The sequence below is a fragment of the Callithrix jacchus genome, chromosome 19, assembly GCF_049354715.1.
Source record: "Callithrix jacchus isolate 240 chromosome 19, calJac240_pri, whole genome shotgun sequence".
Taxonomy (NCBI): domain Eukaryota; kingdom Metazoa; phylum Chordata; class Mammalia; order Primates; family Cebidae; genus Callithrix; species Callithrix jacchus.
Genome location: NC_133520.1, coordinates 32,925,462 through 32,937,403, shown reverse-complemented (window position 1 = coordinate 32,937,403; position 11,942 = coordinate 32,925,462).

Here is an 11,942-nt window from a genome sequence, read left to right as displayed (position 1 = left end):
AGCTGATCAATCACATAGTCTTAAAGGTGTTTTTAAGAAAGAGAAAGGGCCAGGCTCAGTGGCTCATGCCTGTGAGGCCAAGGTAGGAGGATCACTTGAGCTCAGGAGTTAAGACCAGCCTGGGCAACATAGCCAGACTTCGTCTCTACTATATAGAATATACACAAAATATATATATATATATACAAAATATATATATATATGCACACACACATATATACATAAAAATATATACATATACATTTTTTGGAGGCTGGGCATGGTGGCTCACGCCTGTAATCCCAGCACTTTGGGAAGCTGAGGAGGGCAGATGACCTGAGGTCAGGAGTTCAAGACCAGCCTAACTAACACGGAGAAACCCCATCTCTACTAAAAATACAAAATTAGCCAGGTGTGGTGGCGCATGCCTGTAATCCCAGCTACTCAGGAGGCTGATACAGAAGAATCGCTTGAAGCCGGGAGGAAGAGATTGAGGTGAGCCAAGATCACGCCACTGCACTCCAGCCTGGGCAATAAGAGCAAAACTCCATTAAAAGCATAAAATAAAATTAGCCAGGCACGGTAGCATTCACCTGTAGTCCCAGCTACTTGGGAGGCTGAGGGGCGGGGATCCCTCGAGCTTGGGAAGAGATCACGCCACTGCATTCCAGCCTGGCCAACAGAGTGAGACCCTGTCTGAAAGGAAAAAAAAAAAAAGGAAGGAAGATAAGAACCTTTAGTTGAACTTCTCAGAACTGAAGACTGTATTCACAGAACACATGGGAATTTTCAGACTTATAAAAGAAAGAAAGATGCTATAAGATGGCATAACATTAAGAACAAGAATTATATTGTGTATGTGATTATACATCCATAAAGCTGTTTAAAAAAGAATTATGATGTCATAACTCCACTTGGATTGGGGGAACAGAGATTCCAACAATCTCCGAGGCAGGAAGCTCTGAGAGAGGGTAGAGGGATGGAGCCAGCAAGTCTAACCCCAAAGCCAGCCTCCTGTTAGGAAGGAAGTGATCTGGGACAGGAGGAGGCTCAAGTTATCACACAGGCAGCTGTTGTTTAGAGCGGTGGATTGGCTGTTCGTGAGAGAGCTGGAGTCACAGCCACCATGACACCTAGCACAAAGCGCTCACTAAGTGTTTGTTGAATGGTCTGGGGCAGATTCGACCCAAAGCCTTTCCATCTTCAGGAGTCAGCCGAGATGCCTGCCCCAGCCCCTCTGCTGTCTGCACCCCAGCCTTTACCCTTTTGCATGGGGAAATGTATGCTATGCACTGCTGTTTACTGAATCTATTCAATCAATATTGAGTCCTGGCCCTATGCAAAGCCCTGTGGGAGGGGCTGCAGGAGAAATGCAGGGAAGCCAGACATTGCTCCAGCCTTGGAGAAACTCACAATTTAATAATAAGTTAAAAAACAATGTGGTGACCAGGCACGGTGGCTCACGCCTGTAATCCCAGCAATTTGGGAGACCAAGGCTGGTGGATCACCTGAGGTCGGGAGTTCAAGACCAGCCTGACCAACAGAGAGAAACTCCATCTCTACTAAAAAATACAAAATTAGCCAGGCATGGTCGCACATACCTGTAATCCCAGCTACTCGGGAGGCTAAGGCGGGAGAATCACTTAAACCTGGGAGATAGAGGTTGCAGTGAGCCAAGATCGTGCCATTGCACTCCAACCTGGGCAACAAGATGGAAACTCCATCTCAAAAAAAAAAAAAATGTGGCAATGCTCAAAAATGCCTCAGCTAGAGTATAAGTAAAGTGCTCTGGGCTTCAGAGGCCGGAGAGAACACAACTGTAGAGTGGGGAAGAATCAGGGAAGGCATCACAGAAGAGGTGGAGTTTTTTTACTTTTATTTATTTTTTTGAGACAGGGTCTTGCTCTGTTCCCCAGGCTGGAGTGCAGTGGTGCAGTTATGGCTCACTGCTGCCTCAACCTCCCAGGCTCAAGCAATCTTCTCACCTCAGCCTCCTGAGTAGCTGGGACTACAGGCATATACCACCATGCCCAGCTAGTTATTTGTGGGGTTTTTTTTTGTAGAGGTAGGGTTTCACCATGTTGCCCAGGCTGGCCTTGAACTCCTGGGCTCAAGTGATCCTCCCACCTTGGCCTTCGAAAGTGCTGGGATTACAGGCAAGAGCCACTGTGCCTGGCCAAGGTGGAATTTGATCTGAGCCCTAAAGGATGGAAAGCATGTCCAGGGCACAGATCCCAGGGGTCCTTCTCTCTTCCTTTTTTTTTTTTTTTTTTTTTGAGACGGAGTTTTGTTCTTGTTGCCCAGGCTAGAGTGCAATGGCTCAATCTTGGCTCACCACAACTTCCACCTCCTGGGATCAAGCGATTGTCTTGCCTCAGCTTCCCAAGTAGCTGGGTTACAGGCATGCACCACCACGCCTGGCTAATTTTTTGTATTTTTAGTAGAGACGGGGTTTCTCCATGTTGGTCAGGCTGATCTCAAACTCCCGACCTCAGGTGATCTGTTCACCTCGGCCTCCCAAATTGCTGGGATTACAGGCATGAGCCACTGTGCCTGGCCCCTCCTCTTTTCTTTGCCAATGTCTACAGACTTCTGCCCATGGCTGTATGTACACATGGACAGAGCTAGCAATGACCTTCCCAGTGGAGATGATCAGAAGCCTCTTCTGTCACAAATGGGCCATATTGTTCCCAAATTCCTCTCCTCTCCAGAATCTGACATCTGACATTTCATGAGTGCTTCCTTTCTTTGACTTCAGGTTTTGATCCCTTGGGGTCTGTAATCCAGAAGGGAAGCAAACACTTGGCAGTTATCAAGCACTTGTCCCACAACATCAGTGATTACCTCAGATTCCCTCTTAGAGCAGGTTTTGTTAGGATGAGGGGAAAAAGCGTGAGAGCAGTGTGCACCCAGTCAAGGAAGGAGAGGCACCACCCAGTGGGAGAACAGGAGCACAGAAGGGAGGAGTGGCTGGGGGCTCTCTGAACTTCCCCATCCCACTGCATTACTGGGCCAGGCCATACATGTCTACAGGGACTTATGCTTGTCCACTCTCCAGACCTCCTCCCTCCTTTTCCCTTCCTCTTCCTTTCTCTAACTCTTCTCCTGCTACCTTTTCCCTACCCTTCTTCCAAACAGATAGTGGGACTCTCAAAGACATTACATGGTGTCTGTTCTCTGCCACCACGTTGCCTGGGGCCAGAAGATTGGGAAGGGATGTGCAGGCTGGCAGTCCTAAGCTTCTGCATTGTTGTCCTGGCTCTGCCCCCGCTGAAATGCGTATTGGTGACCAGACAGACACGCAGCTTTGTCTGTCTGGGCCTCAGTTTCCCCTACTTATAGAGTGGGTGGAACTCTGCCTCCACCACCCTTCCACTCAATTGACTACGGAGGGAAGAGCACAAGACTTGTTCTCTTTACTATCTGTGGCAGCCTAGAGAAGTCACTCAATCTCCTTAGACTTCTGTTTTCCATATGTAAAATGCAGATCATAATACCCACAAGTTTTTGCAAGGGTCAAGTCACATAGCCTGTGCTCAAGTGCTCACCTAGCTCCAGGCCTGGCACAAAGCAGGTATTCAATATGAGCTAACTGGAAGGTTCGTTGCAAAAATTAGGAATCGCAAGTGTGCATGTTGTACATGTCACATGTTCCACTGAATGTAGCACAGGGTCAGGTATGAAATAGACATCAGTCAATATGCACAGGCTGTGGAGGAGTCAGGAGTGATTACATTAGCTCAGCTGTGTGCTGGCTAACGTCTCCTTTTTTAAGGCAGTAGACAAGAAATCGTGGCAGTTAATATGCTTACCCCCAAAAGGCGTGGGATGTGTGCGGTGAAAGTGAGCTGGGGCCCCCCGCCCCGCCCCCAAGCAGGCTGGGCGCTCTAGGACGAGTCTCGTCCTCCTGCTGCAGTTTGGGGAGCATCCTGCAGACGGTGCTCTCCCATCATCTCAGCCTCAGCAGAGTTGGGCTGGGGTAAGAAGCGAGGGGTGAGGGGAAGTGTGAAGGAAAAACAGCCCCAAGCGTCACTCACATATTTACATCCGAACTGTCAAAATAGTTATTTTTAAGTCGAGTTCCGTCTGCTGAGGGTTTAAAACTGAGCGGCGCGGGGGCGGGGGCGCCCCGCTGCGGAGGGAGGGCGGCGGGAGCGGCGGCCTGAGTGCGCGTGCGCAGTGCGCCTCGCCGGCTGCTTGGGGTCCCCCGGTCGAATGGGACTGTGTGGGCGCGGGGATGTGCGCGTGGAAGACCGGCTCTTCCTCTGGCCACTTTGCCCCTAGCTGGGGAGCTGCGTAAAATGTTGGCATCCGCGTGGTCTGCCATTCCTGGTTCTCCACGGTGATGGGTGGCTTTCTCCTGTCTCAGGGGAACCACGCATCCCATTCCAGGAGGGAGATTCCATCCTGTTCTTACCTCCTCTGCATGACTTTGGTTTCCACCCCTACCCCGCTGTCCCACCCGGTCCCTGGCAACCCTCCGCCTGGAAGTTCTCCATAGCCTCCCTCTGTACCTCCTAGTTACAACTGGGGTCCATGCCCGTCTCTAAAACAAGACTTCATGGGCGCCATCCAGATCAAGGTCTGATTTGAGGATGCCCCTCTTGCCCAGCTATCTGCAGCACAGCCCTTTCTGAGAGGGAAGTAGCTGGGGGCTTCTACGGGAGCTGGTCAGCGCTTGGGCGGGCCTAAAGCTGAGGACCCTTAGGTGTGCAAGCAGCAGAGAGATTGACTCGGCTTTCTATGTGGCAAGAATTCATTTTTCTCTGCAAAGTGAAGAGCCTGCTGGTTTGACACCCAGGATGCTTCTTTCTTGCTCTCTCGATTTCTCTCTCAGGGGCAGTGGGATTTGAGACAGACGCTGGCTGGCCCAGCTGCCATTAATATGTGTCCCAGCCCTGTCCAATGTCTGCTCTGTAACGAGTAGTGTTTCGGAATGTCACCTCTGTTAATGGGGCAGCGGCACCTGTGCACAGCCGGAACCACCTCTCTGCCTTCATTAGGCAGTCCGATGCCTGGCTGCCGGCTGCCTTCGCTGGGTGACAGATGATGGGGATGAGGAGTGAGAGCAGCAGCCTCCTGCTGTCCAGGATTCATTCCCAGACAATGACCCCAAATGCCTGTCCCTGCTCCCCCAACCCCCCAACATCAAAATAGACGGCCGAGAAAAATGCCCTTCTCGGGCAAGGTGCGGCAAGGACAGATAATAGCTAAAAAGCATGCTAAGGAGAGTAGAGGAGTCATTTCCAGAAACAGAGACCTGCGCTAGCCACTGTCATCTCCAGTTTAGATTGCATTTGGGGGTCTCTTCCTCCCCCGACCCCAGCTATCTCCACAGGCCACCTTTTATCCTTTTTCTAATAAATCTGTCCACCATGCAAAAGTCACAGTGTGAGGGCATAATGGATGTTCTAATTCGAGATTTCCCTCTAGCTCAGACCTGCATATTGCCTCCCAGCAAAATCCTGATCCTTTTAAATCTCAGCCCTCATATCTGTCTGACACAATGGGGCATTGAAATGAGCCGAGGCACAAAATGTCCTGAGACATTGACAGGGCTTCAGAGGACCCCTACCATCATGATACGATCAGTCTTTGAAACACGCCACCAACGTGGATATATTCCCGTGATTCAGTTCAACACAGCCACCCTCCCCACAAAGCTGTGTTAAAATAGTTGTAGCATCTACTTCGTCTCCTCTGCTGCCCAAGCAAATTAAACTGGACCAGAAGTGTCCTTCCATACTCTCTAGGTCACTGGGGCTGCAGGTGGATTGGGGCCACCTGTGGAGGCTAAGGGATGGTGGTGCTGATCACTTGGAATCGTCCGAGGCAACTGTCTGATCCAGAAGCTGCATCAATAGCTGGTTACTTGACTGGGGCTGGCTGTGGAAGTGGCTTCCCATTGCCAGGCCCTCACTTTGAAAGGCTGTGAGGGAGCCATGCGGCAATCTGGACTTTTCCCATAACCTCTCTTCCCTGTCTCAGGGAAGGGCACCTCTGCCTACCAAGATTTTCAAGCCAGAAATCTGACTCATTCCTGACACTCTCCACCCCACCTCCAATTAGTCACCAAATCCTCAAATCCTATTGGCTCTCCCTCCTAAATCTCCCTCAAATCTGTTTCTCTTTGTCCCCACCTAGTTACTACCTTGGTCCGAGCCACCATCTTTTCTCACCTTGCTCTCCATTCTACCACCCTCTCTCATCCACCGGCCTCCCTGACTTTCTTGCTGTTCCAGGAACACTCGAATGGTCCTTCCTGACCATCCAGTCTAAATCAGAGCCCCTTCCTCCCAAGCTCTTCCCTGTCGCATCCGTCTGCCTCGTTATCACATTCTGAAAGGTGCTTGTTTACTCCATTTGCTTGTATGTCTGCTTTTCTGTCCCAGGGCATAAGCTTCAGGAGGGCAGGAACCTCATTTGTTTATTTAACCTTGAGTTCACAGCACCAAGAACAGTGCAAGGCACGTGGTAGGATTCAGGAAATATTTGTTGAATGAATGAAGGAATGGTTTGCTGCAACCTCACTATACCCATGTACCCAGTCCTACACCCTTCCTCTCATCCTCTCCATAGCACCTTGAGGGCTCTTTTTCAAAGATAATTGTCCTGGCATCACTCCCCTGCTCAACACTTTTTGGTAACAGGATTGCAAACTGTTGACAACTGTTGAAGCCGGGTGAGGGGTATTATGCTTTTTCTTTACTTGCTTGTAATTGACTTCTGTTTGAAAATGTTTTAAAATTATGGAAACAAAAAACCACTATCAAACCTTCAGTGTCTCCCATTGTCCTTAAGATAAAGCCTAAGAACTCCTCATCCTGGTTCCAAGGCCCTTGGCTCTCTGGCCCCCTGCCAGTCTTCCAGCCTCACCCACTGTCAGTCACCCAGTTGTCTTCCACACGGGATCCTCAGGAAACATCCGCACTTCTCCTTTGTATCAGGAACCATTAAATGCCCTGGAACAGTTGTTTTATGTCTATTTCAGGAGTATGGAATTGACTAGAGTTTTTTTTTTGTGTGGCTGCTAGAAAGCCAGGTCAAATTGGAGATCCTCCTGCAGGTACAGTCAATGTGTCGGCCATGAGGGCTTCCAGCTCAGCCTCATTCCTTCTCCATTTTATGCTGCTACTTTTCGTGTCTTCTTTTGCTTCCACGTTTATTATCTTCCTTTGGTTGTCTTCAGATCCCTGCTGGTACAGAGTCTCCTTTAAGCCATGGGAATTCAGCACTCCTGGATTTTAAGGACAGGAATGGATGTCCCATAATGTCCTCGCCATCTTGATTTGTATGGTCTCCTATTTCATGATGTTGCTCCTTACCATGTGTTCTGTGGTGGAAACCCATTCCCTTGAGTGTGCTCTCTCCCTCTCAAATGTTCCTTTGAGAAAAAGCAGATCCTGAGTGGCCTTTATTACGTGAAGCCACTTTCAGTTTTCCTGAGTTCCAGGTAAGTTATGATCTCAAATGAGATGGGGAGATGCCCCAATCATGAGTGGTGTCCCCTCTTCAGCAAGAATCCAAGTACAGGATCCCAGAGCCATGGCGTTGTACTGGGGCCTTACTCACAGCTCACGCTTGTGAGCACTTACTGTAAGCATTTATAGAAAACAGTGCTTTTGGCCGGAGGTGGTGGCTCAAGCTTGTAATCCCAGAACTTTGGGAGGCCGAGGCGGGTGGATCACGAGGTCAAGAGATCGAGACCATCCTGGTCAACATGATGAAACCCCGTCTCTACTAAAAATACAAAAAAATTAGCTGGGCATGGTGGTGCGCACCTGTAGTCCCAGCTACTCATGAGGCTGAGGCAGGAGAATTGCTTGAACCCAGGAGGCGGAGGTTGCGGTGAGCCGAGATCGTGCCATTGCACTCCAGTCTGGGTAACAACAGCGAAACTTCGTCTCAAAAGAAAAAAAAAAAAGAAAACAGTGCTTTTAGTTCTTGAGATGTGTTAACTCAGTCCTTAAAAATTCTGGGAGGAATGTACTGTTATGACTACATTTCCATTTCACAGATGTGAAAGCCACAGCCCAGCTAGTAAGTGACACAAATGGAGGCAGTGATACAAAAATCCGGGATACCAGAGGCAATCTGACCCGGGAGCCTGCTTTCCTAATCACTCTGAAATTGCCTCTTAAGGTCCCCTGGGGCTTCCTGAGCTCCCGATTGATGACTTGGTGACTCTGATAATCTAAAGCCTCCCACCATCTCCTCCGCTACTGTTCATTATCCTTTCACACAGCGACTGCGGTGAGGAACCCACCTGGTCTCTCTCCCTGCCTTCTTTCTCCCATCCTGCTCTGCCCTGCCCTGCCCTGCCAGATTACTCTTCCTGACAGCCTTGAACACACTCTTTCAGAGGCCTCCAGGGTGGCAACCCATTGTCAGCTACAGAGGGCCCCAGACCGGAAGGATCCTGGAACTGAAGGGACTTGGGGGCCTAAACACCCTCAGGGGAATCCTGGAGCTTTCTGCAAGCTAGTTCAACCATATCCATCCGCTTAGCTAAAGTGCATCCTTTGCTGAAGCCAACCTGGTCTCATCCTCACTTCTACCCATAAGCCTTGTTCATGATATGTCTTTGCCTATGATGCCCATCCTTCCGCTTCCTGCCAATCCAGACCTACCTGATTTTTTAGGTCCCATTCTGAGTTCTACCTCCTGCAGGAAGCTTTCCCTGAACAATGCTGTCCCCAACCAGGGGAGATTTTTCTCTGTTTCTGACCTTCTTGGGCATTCATGGCTACTGTATTGGTATTTAATTATGAACTTTGACTTCTTATATTTGCCCATGTGTGTTTCTGGTTTGTTTCTCCATCTGCAATGTAATCCCTTTGAAGAACTGCATCTTATATGTTTTTCTGTCCCCATGGGTTGTCCAAAATTTCTTGCATGTGGTTTATGTATCATAAATCTCCGTGTGCAGGACTCACAGGATACCTGGAAAGGAGCCCCCTAAGCTCATGATTTACCAGCATCAAAGGACTGGTTTGCCTTCATGACAGGACCAGAGACTAGGACCATTTAGGTTTTAAGCAGCAGCTCAGAAAACGGTGGATGGATAGCTTCCTAACTTTGGAGAGCAGGTAGTGTTCCTTTAAGTGTACTCTTCATAGGAGTCCAGCGTGTAAAGCAGGTGAGGGTGGAGTTGGTCTGGCTCCCCTGGAGTGGGGCTGCTCCGTGTCCTCCACCCCTCCGTGGCAGCTCCAGGCACCAGCAAGGAAAACCTTGGAACTGGAGTATCATAGTTTCAAAAATTGCGGGGAAAGATCACATTTTACTCCATATTAAAAGAATTTACTAATTTGGATTATTGAAAGAAGAAATTACATGCACTCATTTTATTAAAATCAGATTTGCTGTTGTGTTTATAGAATTGCAATTAGGCAGCGTTTTCCTCTTCCTTATACTCATTTACTGTTTTGTTTTTCCTCCATCGACCTTGTTCATGCCTCATGCTTTTGAAGGGAAGATGCTTCTGCCAGAACCGTCACTGCATTTGAGTGAAGGCTATGTTTACTCTTGCATTTTTCCCCATTATACCGGCAGCTCCTTGAGAGTGGAGTCTACTGCGCTCTACTCCTTTCCTCCTCTCCGGCCTTAGCAGGGTGCCTGGTGCATAGTAGGTGCTCAGTAACTGAACTCCAAAGGGATTTGAGTCTTTATACAGCGACCCTCAATGAGCTAGACCCGGCTCATGAGCTCTGCGGATGATCCATGGTGAATTTTAATGTGGTGTTGGCTTCCTCCTGCTGCTCAGCTTAAGCCTGAGCTGCCTCCCTGTTCTCCCCTTCCCCACATCCCCCTTCCCCTGCCCAGCTGGCATGGGCTCAGAGAATATTAGTTAATTTTAATATTAGCCTAGGAAAGATTAATTAGGAAAGCAAATTTGCTCTAAAAGGTGTAATTAATTCCGAAGCCAAATAGAAGAGAGTTATGGATTATCTGCATTGCTGCTGCCTTCAAGTAGTGTGGATAATCAAGGGTTGACTAGACAAGTGCAGAATGATTTTTAAAGTGTCAGTGCTGTGTAGACCAAACTCCATATGGTTCCTTATGTAAGCAGGCTCATGGCTGAGACAAAAGATTTGTACTGAGATGGTGCCTATGCAAGTGAAGCAAAGAGGAAACGTAATCAGCCAACCTGTTGCGGCTATTCTGCCTTCTAAATCATTCATGACTGGTGTGTCTTCCTCCCTAGTCCTCCCCCAGACTCTTTTCTAGACTGTTGTAATAACCTCCGAGGAGTCCTGTAGCCTCCAGACTGTTCCTTACCAATTCATCCTCCACTTGGTTTTAAACTAGACATAATTATACTGTGGGCCACTTATAAACCTCTGTGTGCGCCCAGAGGTGAAGGCAGAGCCCTTAGCATGGCCCACCAGATTCTTCACAAATTGGAGGGATCCACCTACTCAACCTGACTCACTTCTCTTCTCACTCACCACACCCTCGAATGTCTATAATTGTTTATAGGGCAAACTGTTGGTCATCCTGGAATTCTCAACTTAAATGTACCTTTGGACCCTTACGGTTCAGATTCTGGGCTCCTGCAGCATTCTTTTAACACTTTTTTATATTTTATTATTATTTTTTGTAGCTATTGTTTCCTTTTCTCTTTAAAGAGACAGCAGTGAGCTCCTTGAAAGAGAGACTATAGCTTTTTGGGTTTTTTTTGATACAGAGTCTCACTCTGTTGCCCAGGCTAGAGTGTAGTGGCACGATCTTGGCTCACTGTGACCTCCACCTCCTGAGTTCAAATGATTCCCCTGCCTCAGCTTCCCAAGTAGCTGGGATTACAGGTGCGTATCACCACACCCTGCTAATTTTTGTATTTTCAGTAGAGACAGGGCTTCACCATGTTGGCCAGGATGGTCTCGATCTGTTGACCTCGTGATCCGCCCACTTCGGCCTCCCAAAGTGCTGGGATTACAGGCATGAGCCCCCACGCCTGGCCATATAGCTTTTGCATCTTTGTATTCTCCTCTACCTTTCCTTGATTTAGGGCAAGCACAACTCCTGTCCTATAGGAGATGATCAATAAATAATTTTTGAAAGAAATTGGTGAGCTAATGATTTCAACAATGGTGCCAACCAGATCAGCTCACTGAAACCCAAACTTCTTCCTTTTCCCTCCAGTCAGTAGTAAATTCAGCTTGAACTATCTGGGGAAATGCTTTAGTTTTCCACTTCCTTTTGCCTGCATAGTGGAGCCTCAGAGACAGGTGGCTTCAGGAGAAAAGTTATCTGAGAATGGTGAGTGATGCAGCCTTTAGACTGACAGCTGCTGATCTTTGCTTTAGTTGATTTCCCCTTTTACAAATGGTTATTGGCAATTGAAACTGCAAATCTACTATCTTCTCTCCTATGTAAATTGCATTTACATTTAAATTGTGCATTTTTCCAAAGAATGGGGTTAGTAAATAACTCGAAGATTAAATTTGAGGAGAGGAAATTATGCCCCACGTCAAACCTGAGACTGAAGTGACATCTGGCTTTTACTATTTCCGTTATTTCAGTTTAATAACAGCATGTGGCATTAAGGGAAGAGAAATTGGATCTACATTTTAATGAAAGGAGGAAGCTCTCAGGGTTTAGATACCTTATCATGTTGAATACCTAGTCAATTGACAATTAAAAGTTGCTTCCCTCAAGAAATAGAATAAAATATCTTTGCAGCCACGGGGAGAATAAAAAACAAAAAACAAAAAAAACAAGCTAGTGCCCAGGACAGATAAAACGGAGGGAGATGATATGCTGCAAAGAATGAAACCAAATATTTCAGGATAGCACAGAGTACAGGAATTCATACACTGAATAATGCTCACAATAGAATCATAACTAAGCTGGTGGATTTTCAAGAGAATAATTTCAAGCAGAATAGTTTGCACATAATATGGGGCTCAACCCATAGATGTTGATTGAAATCATCTGATTTAATCCTTCTCAACCTAGCTTGT